Here is a 17,975-nt window from a genome sequence, read left to right on the forward strand (position 1 = left end):
AATCACGCTTTGATTCAATAAAGAATTAGTTTGCTTCATGAGGAAGCAATAGAAATTAATTTGCATTCTTTTATGAAATATGAAATTTGTTCTTGCTTTAAAGGCAGATCAATATTATTTTCTGTCAAAAATGTACTTATTTAGTGCACTTAAGAGCCTATAAAGTAACAAGGCTCCTTAAAAAAAACATATTTCAATTTTCCTGAAGTCAGTTTAAACCGTATAATGAAGGTTGAAATGTATTTCCTTTTACCTTGTTACTCTGCATAAAATCACACCATTCAATTTAATCGGAAATAAATGCTTGTTCTTTTATTTAAATCTTGGCACTCGTAGTTTCAGTTACATATTACAAGCTGCTCTGCGCTATTGTTTATGAAGTTAAACGGGTCATAATTCCCTCTCTTACATCGATGATAGAAAAGACGAACAAAAAAAACAGTATTTATTCAAGTTTCTCAAGGAATCATTCGGCCATACATGAGTGTCCACGCCCCCGTCCCTTATTCTGATTACTTCCCTTTTCATTTTATCTGCAATTAGCCATTTAATAATTGTCGATGACTTGACTCGGTGACAACAAAAAACGACATGTTGAGAGCCGTTTTCATGGAAACAATTTCCATATCTCCGGGGGAACCTGTCCAATTGTTTCATGAGTAGAAAGATTACCTGTGCAAAAGCAATTTAATGGAAATCTGAAAGAGAAACTAATCACATTTAAATCCAATTTTGTGTACCCTTACCTCAGCTCTTGTGCATGTTAAATGTCTGATAAATAAATAATGAACTGTATAGAAAACCAAAAGGTTTTGCTTTGTGACCTTGATGAAATGTTTTCTATGCAACTATGAAAACATCACACAGAGATTTAAATGGCTGATGACATGTACAGAGAGAGCTGTTAATTACTATCTGAATTGACAAACTGTTTACTCGTCAGTATGAAAGTGTAATTTCATGTCAACTCATGCACAAAGCTTTATGAAGCTCAGCGCAAGTTCAGGCAGGAAGACCTATCACTTTGTATCGCGCGTCATGGCAATACTCGCTCCCTTCACTAAATGATAGGGAGCGCCACTCCTCAGCTAACTTATCACTTCCCTCCGTTCACAAGCCTAATCATCGCACCTGTTAATCCCTCTATATATGCTCTCCCCTTTTCCATCAGCTGTCTTCCAGGTGCCAACGTGCAACCCTCCTCCACCCCTTCGCCTCCTGCTTCCAACTCAGGGCCAAGCCCAACCTTCTCCCTTCCAACCGGACCTAACCACTTATCACCACCACCAGTGTCTAGACCCGGGGGGATTCATCGGAAACGGTTCTTCCCTTCCCGAATGACATCCTACAAAACCTGGGCCTAATCGCCAAACACCATTTCATTCACTTGTTATAAACTGTCATCATGATGTTTCATATATATAATGTGACCCGATAATAAACATGTATTCCATACATCACGTCTCTCCTGATTGAAATGCTTTAGACCTTTGTTATTATCATAGATGCTTCTGAGAAGAGCTTATTTTCATCAGAGAACTGAACTTCTTCACCTAATGCGCTGCCTCAAGTGTCCTGTTTGCTGATTCTCTGCCACTACATTAGCATAAACACTAGTTCAAGCTTATATATTTGGTATTTTAAGCTTGTTTTCATGTTTTTTCTGACAGTGAGTTAATGTGTGCCAAGTTCTAAAGGCTTTTCTTATGAATTGTGTGTTTTGCAGGCTTTTCTTCTCATTATCTCACTAACTGCATTGGGGTAATGGTGTGAAAAATTGATCCTCAAAGTGAAATGTCAGTCTAATCCATTTTAATTATTAAAATAAGTATGGTGGAATACATTAATGACAATATAAGTATTTTGGTATCCTCTAAATAATGTAAGCAGAAAATGAAATGTCTTTTTATGTTTATCTTTCAACAAAACCATAATAAACGAGCTTTGTCATTTATGGATAGTGGAGTGTTGTGCAGGTGCTGAGAAATACAGAGTACATTTACAATATATTTTCTGAGCCTATGCTCTACAGATTGTTGAGTTCAGCACACGATCAAGGATAAATATAGGAGGCATGAAACTTCTGCTATGTTTCCGCTTTGTAAGACGTAGAGCCAAACGCTGCATAGAGTCAGTTTTACAGTAATGCAAAGAGAGAGCAGCGTGCGCATAAGGTAGAAAAAATAAAGACACCTGTCATAATAGGAGAGAGATTTTCCGAATACAAGCAGAAAGGTCCTGTCGCTTTGATTCAGATTTATGTTGTGTTTTTGTACTTCTTTTTTTCCCATGAAGCGTTTGGACAAAGGTTCCTGAATGAGGGTGAAAGCTGTTGATGGGGAGTGGGAGGAAGAGCCCCAGGCTGCTCCGTGGTGTGGATGCTGATCAACTGATGTAGTCGTTTGCTAATGAGATTTTAGCCGTCTCCTCTCTCTGGCTTTGTCCATATGAAGGGACATCTGCCCTGCCGTGGGCAGCGTGACAGGAGCCTCACAGTGAACAAACTGGTCAGTAGGGGTGTGTGTGTGTGTGTGTGTGTGTGTGTGTGTGTGTGTGTGTGTGTGTGTGTGTGTGTGTGTGTGTGTGTGTGTGTGTGTGTGTGTGTGTGTGTGTGTGTGTGTGTGTGTGTGTGTGTGTGTGTGTGTGTGTGTGTGTGTGTGTGTGTGTGTGTGTGTGTGTGTGTGTGTGTGTGTGTGTGTGTGTGTGTGTGTGTGTGAGAATATGAGGAGGATGGCACGGACCTAAACCGTTCTCACCTGACATCTTGTGTTTCTCCGCTTGAGAAGGAGGAAACAGAACTTTGGTGGGAGGTCCAAACTCTCAAAGATGCTGAGGCATTGAAAACCATTTCAACACATTTATAAATAGCACAGTTTGGCAGGTCGCCCTCTTTGTGCTGTGACAGAACTCTCTGCAGGCTTTTTATGAACTCTGTGCAATTACTTAATTATCGGATTCATTGAGTGGAGCACAATGCCAGGCCAAATTACATTTTTTTGAGCCAAGCAAAAGATCATTTTAAGCGACAGGTTTAAGCTGTTTGGAGTCAACTATCAGATTTACTTATCTAGAGCTCAAACCAGGCGTGTGACGTTATAATTGTGAATATCCAAAATAACCAGAAATAGTTCAGACATCTGCTGGTCCAGAATATTTTAGACGGCAGAGAAAGATGTCCTAGCTCTGAACATGGATCCAAACAAACACGGTTTTAGATATGCTACAATGTTTTATGCATAAGAAAATCCATTCAAATATGTCCTATTCACATTCATGATGTGTGTTGTGCTTGGAAACACTGCATGTAAACATAGCCGTGTTTGTTTACATTAAAGACCGGTTTGACTTCAAGAATTCAAATGATTTTATAAAGATATTTTTCAGACAAGCACACCTGAAACATTTCTGATACATCAAATGCAAATGATGTGTTTGTCTTTGAGTGATCACAGTAGGAGGTAAAACGCAGTTCCTCTTTGGCAATATGAATTCATAACAGAAATCCTGTCAACATTTAGTTCTCTTTTTCTAAATGTCATTAAATAATATGTTTCACCAATAAGCAATTGTAACATTGCTATGTAAAAGGTTGCTTTTCAATGAGGAGTTGAAGATAATAAAAAATAGAAATAACAATATTAAATTAACATAATCCGCATTTTATTAAACATGAAACAACACTTACACAAAGTTGATAGAGGAATAAACAAAACAAACAAAATAGAGCTCTGAAAATGAACAAACTAATAATCCAATGTTCTACCCGGGTAGTCTGTCGTTTCTTCGGTGATCCAGTAGGAGAAACGCGACCATTGATTATAAGTCCTTTTTCTGTTTATGTAATCCAACACTGCTGCTCCAAACGTTATCCTTCCTTGGTAGGGTCTGTTAGTTCCTGTTTTGTACCATCAAAACATCACAAACAATTCCAAAAACACTTTTTCTTCATATTTGAGTGGGTTACACAATTAACAAAGAGAATATCATTTCAAATGTTTTTCGACCTTTATTCATTCACGTCTCTGGTGCTTTGAATGAAAAGGGAAACGTGTCAGTGCAGGCAATGGGGTTTATTTTGTGAATGCAGAACGTTAACAGTAGATCTGAGCTAGGTATTTATATAAGCAACCTGACTTTGTGCTGGTAATCCCAGTTTGACACTCATAATTCACCTTAAACCCACTTTGAATTCATTTGGCACAGCAGCTACTGAAGCCTGCACACAGTTTTGTTCTGCCCTGCTGGCACAACTTCCGTGCCGCTATGGAACTGAAGCCACTTGGGATTGAAGCACACCTTCTACCCCCTGTCCTCTACACACACACACACACACACACACGCACGCACGCACGCACGCACACACGCACGTACACGCACACACCCAACTTTTCTCTGCAGAGGAAAGGCTGAATCACAATGTCAGCACAAACTTGAAATGCAGACAACTTGAACTTGGGACAGTAACAATGAGAGACGTCATTTGAAACTTGTGATGTCTTTCTCGTGTGTGTGTGTGGGGGTGTGTGCGTGAGAGAGTTTTACAGAGGAAGGGTGTGTCCCTTTTTATGTGTTTTGTCATTTGACTCACTCTGGAAATATATTTCTGTTCCGTCCTTCGAACAGAGTGACCACTACTGCCACACTTTTTGAGATTAATATCCAAACGACGTGGCCGTCTGCCTAACTCATGCTGTATTTTGCACTACAAGGCGAAACAATGTACCAATTATTTCTAGAACTTCTGTCTCCTTAACACAAATCGTCAGCTGGGATACACTCTCTAACATACAAACATTTCCTCTGACTTCATGAAATAAATATTTTGATTCGTATCCGGTTTTTAGAAGTCCAAGGTTGGCTGTATTCTCTAAATCATGGTGAAAGGAATCTGTTAAACAGTGTACAGTAGATCTAAATGTCTTTCTTTCTCTCTCCATAAAGGGCTCTCAATTCTGGTACAAAATACTAAAATCTAGTTACATTTAGAAATAATATTTTACAGGTTAAGTGCTAACTAAAATTAAACCTGGAGCTTTTGAATTTTTTAAGCACATTTTCTGTATATTACCAAGGTCTTCAAAAGGTGGCTATTAGCCGCTTTCACACCAAGTACTTTGCCGTACTTAGTTCCCAGCACTTAGTTCCCAGCACTTGGTTCCCCCATGGAACTAAAGAGCAGATCGCGTTCAAACTGGAATAGGTTCCCTGAGGGAAGATTACGCAAATGAAGCCGCTGACGTCACTTCTTCTCCTTTTAATTTGGGTTTACTGGCAGGCCGCAAACAACTTCACGGCGTATACTGCCACCTGAAGTCCCCGGCCGGAAGTCCCCGGAGTTGGGGACTGGCTTCAGTAGAAGCAGCTGGGACTCCCAGCAGCTTCTACTGAAGTCTTCCGGTTAATCGCCAGAACGCCGACACCTCATCATCTCCACCGCTCCCATGTTTTCTTTTGTGTTGCCATAAGTTAGTCTCTCTCCGTTGGTGCGCTATGCTAATGCTAATAATGCTAATGCCAGCAAACCATGGCGGCTTCACAAAACTTTTCAGAGTTTTACGGGGCGTGGTATGCAATTCGCCGAGCCAATCAGAAATTGGAACTTTCTCTCCCCAGGAAAGTACCTGCTCTCTAGCAGGGACTGAAAAGGGGGGAAAAGTTCTCATGAACTAAGTTCTCTTTTTGGTGTTAGCGCAAAATCCCAGGAACTATCGGAACTAAAAGGGAAAAGTACTCCGGTGTGAAAGAGCCTAACCCCTAGAATCCACCGGGTCTGTCTGCTTCGCGTTACGGCTGTGCCGCGGTTTTGGTCCGGCCTCCTCCGGCGTCATACCCTACCGGGCGCGTTTCAGAAGCATTTCAGAAGCGGAGCGTTTTGCCTGCTGGCTCACAGTTTTTGTTGATTTGGGCATATTTCCTGGACAGGCTACTTTGTACAGACAAAGTTAATAATACTTCAATATTCCAGTTATAAACGACATGAATCAAAGATGTGTTGCTGTATTTTAATGGTAAAAAAATGCATTCATCATGATAATTATTCTATATATATAATTTAAACAGTGCATGTAAACCGGAGGAGAACCCAGCGGCGAGATGCTTCTGGGAAGCTTCTGAGCCGTAACGCGGCGCGTCTGGTGAAATAGCACCCATTGACTAGAGTGGCCTTATGCTGCGTTCACACCGGACGCGATGCGACGTTTGGGGGCGGCACGATTACATGTAAAGTCAATGCAGAGACACGATCAGACGGCGCGCATGAAGCGGTGGACACGGCGCGAATCATGCGATTGAGGCGATTGAAGGGGGCCACGTCAAACGCGAGAGTTCAATTTTTTCAACTCGAGCGTCAAATTCACGTGACGCGTTCTCGTGGAAGCCAATCAGAGGTGAGGATCTCAGCCTGCCGTCACTGACGTTCAACCAGAAAACATCAGCCATTAGCTGTTAGCAGTTAGCACACAGAGATCACAGCTCCTCATATCTGTTCAGAAACTGTACAGAAGTTAAACAAGTACAAACCACAGACTGTCTGTGTCATGGTGAATACAGTCGCTGGTTTGTTTATGTCTGTAGGCCGTTGTTATGAGTGTGGAGTGAGCATATACAACGTTAGCTTAGCCTGGTTGACCCATTCTCCATTCAGAAAACAAGCATTTAAAAAGGTTTTTCGCCTGCCGTCTTGTCTGCAAACGTGTCAATCATTAATTCATGGTTTTTACTAACCGGTATCAGTAGGTTGTTACGTCGGCATCATTTAGAAACGTGTATTACAATTTAATCATGGTAAAATATGTTCATTGTGTTGTGGTTGTAGCTCCCGAGCCAGCGTGTCTTGTTTGAATGATGCGAGTAAACGCAGATGGACCCGGTGGAATCTAGGGGTAATATGTGTGCTGGTGTACTGTGTATAGGTTTTTCTTTTATTTCCATATTGTCTGTGTATTCTGTTGTGATAATACCTAAAGCTGTATATTTTTTAAATGTAAAAACAAAACTATAGACAAGATAATTACGACTAGCTATAAACTCAATTTTCTTTATTAAATCCTCGACAGCTGAAGTTGCATTTCCATTAGATGATCACAGTGTGCAGCTGTTTTCGCATTGCTACGGTATTTTACATTGTTGAATAATTGACTGATTTATGAGGGGCATAAGTGGTCACTATATGAGGTTAAAAAAGTCTTTAAATGTGTGGTTGTTGAGTTGAGGATCTGTCTTAGGGTTTTTTTCATGTAAAGGTGAGACGATAATTATGATTCACAATGGCCATTTTGAATATCCAACAGCTTCAATTCTTAATAGAAACCAAAGCACCAAAAAGCAGTTGTCTTACTATTTTTAAAGAGGATTCAACAGGTTCAACAACAAATCTATGGACGCCATGTGACCGTTACATTATGACGTTGTCAGCCTCACTTTAATTGTTTCACTTTTTGTCCAGCTTTTTATTTGATAACTTTGAATACAAGGACACATCAGTATGTGTAATAATACTTTTTTCCTCTCATTGCACAGCTTCCACAGCAATCCTTTCCCGGTGTTTGTCATGCAAAATGTCACTGTAAGAAAAATGATTTCTATAAATGAAAACTAGCTGTTAACCACAATGTACAGTGTTTAAATGTTCTCATTTACATGACACTTAATTAGCTGTTTAGCTGACAATAACCCAAGAACTGACATGTAAATGTGTGTAAATGTGTATAAAGTCCCTGATGAATATTCATAACATGTACAAGTATATTACTGTCTTGTTAAAGCAGGCAAATGCACAAGATTCATACATTGTGAATATGTGATATCTTTGACAGAAACATTAGTTCATATTATATGGCTCCCAGTGTGACAAATGTCTTCTCATACAGTTAATTTCACATCTGAAAAGACAGGGAGACCATCAATCACTTCTCCCTTTGTGTGAATTACTGAGCAAGTTAAAACTCAACATTAGGCTATTCCATTACTTTTATTGTATGGAAATATTTCAGAATCCAGGGCCATTTGTTTGATACAAATGCAGTTATTTTAATTATTTCCTCACTCAAAAGTCTGATTCCTGTTTTTCCACAAGGGAAATGTCTAGTGGAAACCACAGCTGACTGGAGACATGACTCTGACAAGTGCAACATGTTCTCTGGTGCTCTGGAGTTTAGTTGGTGGTTGCATCTCTGTCTCCTTTGAGCGGTGGATGTCTGAGGCTGTTTACTCTGTGCCCAGTGTGTTGGCTGCCTCTCACTAAACATCTTGTTTTTAAACCTTTGCCGATGTGGGATTGCTGACCAGGCTCAGAGGTTCTGTCAGAGATGGAGAGCTGAAGGAAAACACACTTATAGCGACGTTTTTATATATCCATGTGTGACTTGGGTTTACACATCAGTTTACAGTTGTAATGTTGTTATTAGAGCGGCCCTTGTATGCTCTCTGTGGTTCTCCCCCATCCAGTAGTGTGTTTTAGGTTTTTCTGTATGTAAATGGTTTACAAAGGCTAACATCTGAGAGCCTGAGTTTCAGTCCCATTTTTAATTCTAATGGTTGCTTGAGGTTGTGAACAGTTTTCATTTTGTATTGAGTATCCTTGGCAGTTCAGCATGACGTAACTCTACCTGTCAGAAGTGTGTATACTGGAAAAAGGAAAATTACAGCCTTCTCTTTTTGACACATTTTCAGAGATAAAATCAAGTTTCATAACAAGCATCCTCCGTTTCACTTTGTTGCAATGTGGAAACACCAACACTGTTCTGAAGAAAGATAATTGGTCCTGAAAGAATCACCATAGGTTGCCAGAATCTCGCTATTTGCATAGGAATATATTTTTTCTGAAGAGCAAGAGGCGAGACTTTGTGTGGGAAGAACTGTGATCATTATTCTTTTTTGGATTAAACAAGCAAGTGGAACAAATTGGTATCAACAGCATGATACTTTTGGCGATGCATTATTCCTTGAGCAGAGCACCAAATTATACATTCATTGTTATACTTTAGGGGACATGAATGTCTAAGCCAAATGTGTTATCATGATCTGGATCAAAGAGGTGGACTGATGGTTTAAAATGCCACAGGTGTGGTTAAATCGTTAAAATTGCTTTTCTTCTTAACTGAAACCGTCTCACTGTTTGCAGAATAACTAAATCAATATTCGTACATTAAACTCATGAATCACTAAAGATAGTCATTTCACAAAGAGAGAGAAAAAGGGGAGGACAGTAAAACTGATTATTTTGTCCCTTATTTCTCTTTCTCACTCAGTATGTCATTTTCTCCAGATAGGGGTCTCTTTATCAAATCAATGACATAACACAGAGTTTAGTGGCATCAAAAAGTAACAAGAGGTCATGGGAGTTTTTTTCTTCAGGTCAGAAAAATGGTGAAAACCAAACCACACTGCTTTTTTCTCGTTAGCACAACATTGTTGTGCCTTGGTACATCATTTAGTGTGAGGACAGAGCATATGATGCAAGAACTGTACACATCGTAACAAGCTGAAATGGCATTACAACCCTTCTGTGTGGATCGTGTCTTACAATGAGAGGTCGTGGTAGTTATTAAAATGACCTTTCGGAATAACAAAAAAGAGTGCAGAGGATCAGCTATCGTTTTCAGAACTACAATAAAGCTGAAGATAGAAAAGTTAAGGGAATTGAAGTTAAGTCTTCTCAAGGGGTACATGAATACCTAAATATCATGATGAGACATTAATGAGACATCTTCCTCCAAACATGTGCATGTGAATCTCATGATGGCTTTGGAAGAAAAGGTCAGGACATCACCAACGTTGTTAGTATTACACGTCTGGAGAGCAGGAATAATTGTATGGCTGCATCCAATAGGTTATTGCCATATTTCAGTCTGGTTCAAGTATTATACAAATAGACAGACAAACATTTCCATCCCAAAGCCGAGCCTCTGAAGTGTGACTTAAAGCAACCCCTCAATAGTCAAGTGATTACAACTCACTCGCTCCGAAAGCTCCAAATCAAAGAAAGCACGGCTGCAGTACATCAGAATCAGAATACCTTTATTAGTCCCACAGAGGGGAAATTTGCTGCGTTACAGCAGGAAAGAGCCACAGACAGCTTAGTGTTGCATATCTTACATGCGTTAAAAAAGTACTAAGTTATAATATAATAAACAATATGCCAAAAAAGAATAAAACTTAAAGAAGTTACATCATTTTCAAAAATACAGATCAAAAACAAATCAAATCTGCAAATCCTATAGCAGTTCTTAGGATTTAGCAGCCCGGTATATATTACAGTTATTAAAGATGGCATATGTATATAAAGTATATATTGCACATAAAGCACATATTGCACATAGTTTGACGGTATTTAACAGCAGCAAGTTACACAATTTACAAAATACAAGATACATACCTTGTAACAGTAACAAGGGTTTAGCAGCCAGGTATAAATTACACAGTTATTAATGGCATATATATATTGCACATATAGCACAAAGTTGGTTTGTATTTAGCAGCAAGGGGTGTTATATTCTGTGTTGTGGTGTGTGTAGGAGGGTCTACTAGGGGCAGTGCTGGTTGTAAAGTCTGACCTCTGCAGGAAGGAAGGACCTGCGGTATCTCTCCGTGAGACAGACAGAGTGCAGCATCCATTGCAATCATCAAAACACATAGATAGACTGCAGTAGAATGTATTTCTGACTTTCAACAATGATAATCTGCAGTAAAATAATCATGGCTACCAGAATTGGCGAAACAAGAGGGCTAAATTAGGGCTGCATGATTTGGAAAAATGACTAATTGCAATTCATTTGACACAAACTGCGAATGTGATATATTTCATGATATTGAAGGGATTGATCATTTTTCATCATTATATATATTTTAAATGACTTAACTGTGTTTCCTTAAGAGTATCTCAACCAACCAATGATATGTTATTCTGTAGAGTATGATTTGGATGTCTCAATATTGAATATTTGATATAAATCTGATTTAATTGTGCAGATAAACTAACGAGATAATAAGATTTCGAGATTGTTACAGTCCAGTATGTTTGTGGAAGGATGTAATGAATTAAATTAAGACAGCAAAGTGATGGATCTCTGAGGTCTGTTTCTTTTATTTTAACCAGATGGTCACACAAATTACTAAACACACAATAAAATCCCCAAATAAAAAACAATCTGTTAACTAGATATCCTCCAAAAAATGTGTTTTTCTTTCTTCAGTTTGGACATTTCTCTTCTGCTTCCTGTGCACTTGAGACACACGCTCTGAAAATAGCATCTCAATTAACTGGCAGGCTGCAGGGGAAGAATATCGAGACTCTAACAGTGTGGGTGCACAACAACCTGTTGGCAATCAGAACCTATTTCTGAAGTATGCAGAGAGAAAAATATGTTTTTAATATAAACAAACATTAAAAACACAATTAGTAAGAGTGAAAAAGTTATTTTAAACATATTTGAAGAGACGGACCTAGTGAAGGAAAACAGATTGAAAGAAATCGAGACATATTGGGATTCTGCATGCTACCCGAGTTATGTCTGGTATTCAGCAGGAAAGAGCCTCTGCGGCACAGGGCATAAAAGTTTCATAGCTCTGTCTGTGTTTCTCTTGGATTATTTATCAAATAGTGAGGAGTTGTTTATCACCCAGCTAATACTGCTTTGCTCAGGTATGGGAGCCCAGCAACTTCACATATATTGAACCTTATAATAAATATTAATCTGTTTTCCAGCATCAGGAAGAGAAATGGATGTCACGTTCATTTGACCTAAGGGTTGAATGAGGTGGATGTTACACTACAAAGCTCTTCCTGTGATGTTATCTGGAAAAAAACACGTGACATAAACGATTTAATCAGCATATCATAAGGGATGGATATAATGCAGAGTGGTGATTCACCCCACGTTAAAAAGACAACAGAGTCTGTACAAAAATAATAAAATGCCAAGTGAAACAGATCACGCCTGCCAACACAACAGACAGTCCCAGAGAAACAACAGGCCTCATGTTATCAAAAGCATTGTCCGTGAGGTAATCATAGGTCATTGCTAATTGACCCTATTGAGATCCGAGGGCATTGTTTTGGCTTCACAACAAAGCCATTATCTCGTCCTGATTAATCCTATTACAAACCATGCACAGGTCACTGATGTCCAAGGTGTAACTTTGGTTTGAGAAGTGGGAGGGGGGGGGACAAAAAACAGGGGGTCCTCCGCAATGAAACATTTTCTCAATTGAATCCCATTTCCTGCCTTTCTACAAATATATTAGGGACTGTAGTGTTAACAAATCCAAGAAAAATGTGTAGTCTGTATAATGAGTGTGCACACTTATCTAGTATCCTATCCATGTGAACCTGTTTTATTTGTGATGACCTCACATCCTCTAGGGGGGTCCGGGGGCATGCACCCCTGGGAAGATTTGTTTTCTTTAAATTGAAGCTAAATGCATCAATCTGGTGCACTCTGAGGGCAACATTAAGAGATATATGGATACAGCTCTCAAAACTCATATGAAACAGAACTGTATATATTTCAATTATCAAAAACCATTAGAATATGCTCACAACCAATAACACATATTTGATAAACTCCTCTCTCCTATCTTTATCTTACCTAGTCTGCATTCTTTCTTTTTATTTATGCATATTTGACTAATCACTCCCCTTTCAAACTGTGTTTTTTATTTTTGTACTGACCTATAGTACACATTGGAAGGATTTCTTAACTTATTTTATATACAACTAATATTACATAGATGGATATATTTGTTTACAAAGATGACCAAACCGTTTGAGAGCCACTGAGATAACTTAGACTAAAGTTTACAGTCTAATCACTCAGTCCTTTACCTCCCTGAGCTGCGTTATCTCTCTCAGTCCGACAGGAGAGGACTCTCCCTCTCCTTATTGTTGAAACAGCTTCTAATCTCCGTTAGCTCCGAGCTAGCACCAGATGCTAACAACAATCCCTGTCTCTCTCTCTCTCCGTCTCTCTCTCTCTCTCTCAAAGTTCGACAGGAAAGAGCTCTCCCTCTCCTTATTGTTGAAACAGCTCCTAATCTCTTCTAGCTCCGAGCTAGCACCAAATGCTAACAACAACCCCTGTAACTCTCTCTCTCTCTCTCTCTCTCTCTCTCTCTCTCTCTCTCTCTCTCTCTCTCTCTCTCTCTCTCTCTCTCTCTCTCTTTCTATCTCTCTCACTAGATGCGCTCATGCCACACACACACAGACGCTCCTCCGTGACGATGACCGCTTGCGTAAAAAAATAACAATAAACACATTTAAAAAGTGGGGGGGACACAAATGGGATTTTGAAAAGTGTCCACAGTGAAAATGACGTCCATGCTGATGTCTGTATGTTGTAGGGAGGGTGAGGCATCAGACACTGACCAGCCACGGCTGCTTTGTTTGGCAGGCAAAAATGATAAGATATATGATCAGGAATGTTGTTGAAAATCTCACAGTTTGAACAAGCTATTGGCTATTTTCAAATAATAAATTGAGTGAAGGCTGTGGATTCATCCTCCACCATAATGCCAGGCAGAAAATGTGAATGCTATTTTCACTTAAAGGTGCTGGAGGCCTTTTCTTTAAACAACCATCCGTGTTATGTTTGCATTCAGAGTTACTCAATAAAACACACTGTGGGTTTTGTGAAAATGGTATGAGGGTGGATTTTACATTTTCTATTTAAATCATCACTTGCAATATCACAATATAAGAAATGAAAGATAATATGTCTCATTTCACAATATCAACATGTTGTCCGCCTTGACTTCTGTAAAAACAAACATGCAGAAATTCACACTCTGGTGACATTTTGAAGTCATGACCAAATGAGCAGTGGAGTAACAATGTTGAAGAGGTTGCAATTGAGTTTTGACCGTTGGCTCAGTTAAACTGCAGTTCACACAGATGATAGTTTTGATGAGTTATGATCACAGGCCCAGGCTACTCAACAAGAGTTCTCCAAATAGTGTGTGACAAACCAAAGTGTTGTCAGCATGTCATCTATACAAACAATCTTCATTTTCTTAAAAACTACTAAAATAACCACTAGTTTGATGTCTGTTCTTCACTTATTTGTTCTCTGTAGTGGGTTTTCTTTATGTCTAATACATGTTGTAAATGCATCTCCCTGCTTGCAAATCATTTGTAAACTTGTAGATCTTGCACAAATTGTTCATAAGTATTTTTCCGTCATTAACACAAGTTAATTAAAAAGCAGATGGTGTGTGTGAAGAACCTGAACATGTATAACTGTTAACGAGAACTGGGTATTAATTTAACTACTGCATAAGGAAGGCCTATTATAATTTTGTTATAATTGTCCTATCAGTTGACCTGAGGGTGCATCTTAACAGCTGAACAGGGAGCTCAAGGTGTTACACTTATGTTTTCTCTTGCTTTTCCACTCCATCTGTCTCCTACTATGAGACAGGTTATCAGAGGGTGGATACCGTCCCTGTATAACTGATTAAACGATGAGTGGTACTTCAGTTTGTCTATTGGCCAACTCGAACCCTGACACCCATAGACCTGAGCATAAGTTTAATAAAATATACGATATTCTTAAAGGTCTATAAGGTAAAACGTACTAAAAGATGCCATTCACTTCCTCTTCTTTTATGGATATCTATAAATACTTTAAATTGTGCAGATAAAACTGTATTACTGAGACTGCTGCGCTTTGACACTAAACAGAACAGAGCGTACTGACTGCATCATCCAGCAGATTCATATTATTCATGCTTCCTTCTTTGTTTATTTTTTATTTGCACAAAGTTACCCATGCCTTTCTAACTTTTTGTTAGTATGGTTATGAACACAGCCATATTGTTGGAATAAACTTTATTGGAATAGTCAATAGAAAATGGACCGTTGTCACGGGCGTACAAGGAGTGGACCCAAAAGCACGGAGGCAGACACAGGATTCAAGTACACAAATAGAATTTACTTGAAAAGCAGTTTCAGTACAAAAATATGACAAATACCAAAATCACCGGATCAGCCGATCCAGAAAAAATACATACAATAAATAATCTACACTAATGCTTACCTAACAAAATACTAGAAAAATATTACTACATGATCTTACCTTACTATAACTATAGATGCGAACAATGACTTTAACGATAACTAGATGCAAATAGGAAAGCGCTGGAGAGCTCGGCATAAGACACAAGACAATCTGGCAACAGACAAGGGGAGACAGGACAATATATACAAGGTAAGTGAGCACAGGTGGAAACAATCAGGGGCAGGGCAGACACTGACGATGGCGGGAAAACAACCAAGGCAGGAAGTAAAGGAATCTTGAATGAGACGGGGGCCGTTTCTCAATCTCGAGGATACTGTCTTCCAAGCCAATATTTCAAGGATGCTACGTCATCGAGTGCCGCCGAAGGACTGTTCCAATCTCCAGCATACTTGGAATTCCACCGAGTTCGCGTCCTTGGTTTGGGGGAAATGTCGAGGCTGTACATGGGTAGACTTCGCGTCCTTAAAATCCCCACAATGCTTTGCGCACCGACCAATTTCAAAAACCCTTGCGGAGAATGGCTGAACCGACGCAGCACACATTTAATTGTAAGTATGTGGCGTAGAAAATGTGTTATCACCAAAAATGTGTTCCGTGAAAGTAAAGCAAGTTCACAATTAGATAGACATCGTGAGGTTTTTATTTTTGGTACAGTTTATGTTGAAACCGTTAAGGCACACTTGTTAGCCTGTTCCATTCTTCTTTGTTTTCCGAAGCCGTGGCTTGGAAGCATACATGCTTCGTTTCTGAAGGAAATGACTTGGAAGTATGCAACTACCAAGCCAGCATCCTCGAGATTGAGAAACGGCCAGGGGGTGTTTCTCAATCTCGAGTACACTTGCTTGGTAGCTCATGTCTTCCGAGTCACTTGCTTCAGAAACGAGGCAAGAATACTTCCTGGCATTCGGAAAACAAAGAGTGGATCAGGCTGGCAAGTGTGCAGGTGTGCGTCATAGGAGAGGCCCCCGCCTTACATTTTGGGGAAGATTGATTTGGGGAAATTGGTCCGTGCGCAAAGCATTGTGGGGATTTTAAGACCGCAGAGTTTACACATGTGCAGCCGGAATTCCACCGAGGCCGCGTCCTTGGTTTGGGGGAAATGTCGAGGCTGCACATGGGTAGACTTCGCGTCCTTAAAATCCCCACAATGCTTTGCGCACGGACCAATTTCAAAAACCCTTGCGGAGAATGGCTGAACCGACGCAGCACACATTTAATTGTAAGTATGTGGCGTAAAACATGTGTTGGTAAATATGTTACTTTGTTACATTTGTTATCACCAAAAATGTGTTCCGTGAAAGTAAAGCAAGTTCACAATTAGATAGACATCGTGAGGTTTTTATTTTTGGTACAGTTTATGTTGAAATGTTTTAAGACCGCAGAGTTTACACATGTGCAGCCTCGACACTTCTCCAAACGAAGTACGCCGGGCTCGGTAGAATTCCAAGTATGCTGGACATTGGAACAGTACTTCGGCAGTACTTCGGCAGCACTCGTATGCTTGAAATAGTGTCCGTTTCTCAATCGCGAGGATACTGGCTTGGTAGTTGCATACTTCCAAGTCACTTCCTTCAGAAACGAAGCAAGTATACTTCCAAGCCACGGATTCGGAAAACAAAGAAGAATGGAACAGGCTAACAAGTGTGCCACTCTCTCTAACGGTTTCAACATAAACTGTACCGAAAATAAATACCTGACGATGTCTATCTAATTATGAACTTGCTTTACTTTCACGGAACACATTTTTGGTGATAACAAATGCAACAAAGTAATATATTTACCAACACATGTTCTACGCCACTACATACTTACAGTACATTTAAATGTGTGCTGCGCTGCGTCGGTTCAGCCATTCTCCGCAAGGGTTTTTGAAATTGGTCCGTGCGCAAAGCATTGTGGGGATTTGAAGGACGCGAAGTCTACCCATGTGCAGCCTCGAAATTACCCCAAAACCAAGGACCTGGCCTCGGTGGAATTCCAAGTATGCTGGAGATTGGAACAGTCCTTCGGCGGCACTCGATGACGTAGTATCCTTGAAATATTGGCTTGGAAGCCAGTATCCTCGAGATTGAGAAACGGCCAGAGGCTCTGGAGCAGCTTTACTCGAGATTGAGAAACACCCAAGGTAAATACAAAATAAAACAGGAAGTGGAACATAAATAACTAAACTAACAAAAAACATTTAACACAGTTGCCGACGCACAACAACTGTGGGCTCTGTGCCTGTGTTCATTTGAATCAAAATGTGGCCACAGTCTCTGGACTGCTTGTTTATGTTGTCAGCACTGTCAGTCAAATCTAATTCAACCGAACCACACAGTCCTGAGGATGCATTAGCTAAGTGTTAACTGTGATGTTGCATATTAAGTCATTAATATCTGATTAATATCATTGTTTGTTCTGGTCACTTGAACTGTTTTGCTTATAGTAATACAACATTTATAAAAAAAAAGAAAGAAGGAAAATACACCGTTATATACAGTACATCACAGACCAGCCTTTAACAATGTGCCGTTTATTCATGGCGACTGGTTAACCTTATCAGTGTGTACAGTTTACAGCAGTTCTTTTTACTCTCCTCCCATTTGGGGAATATTTGTCTTACTATACTGTGAGATGACTTTTTAACTGGACCTGGAGGCCTTTTTAAAATTCAAACATTATGCAGAAGTCTATGTACCGCATTTGAGGAAAAACAGTTCTCACACTCTTCCCACATCTCTAATGCAAAGAGCTATTTTGTAGTATGTTTGAATATTTTTATGCAGGTAGGCAGTTTAAAAAACGTCTACTGTAGGTGGACCACCAAATAGTTTTAAAAGAAGTGAGAAATACATAATTTAACAGTTTAGCACTTATGCAGGTTTACCAATATGAAATAACACGGTTTAACACCTGTACTCTCACAGCCGAGGCCCTCTGCTTCATGAAAAATTCATTTCTTTTAGCAACATCGCTTGT

The sequence above is a fragment of the Notothenia rossii genome (assembly GCF_949606895.1).
Source record: "Notothenia rossii genome assembly, chromosome: 6".
Taxonomy (NCBI): domain Eukaryota; kingdom Metazoa; phylum Chordata; class Actinopteri; order Perciformes; family Nototheniidae; genus Notothenia; species Notothenia rossii.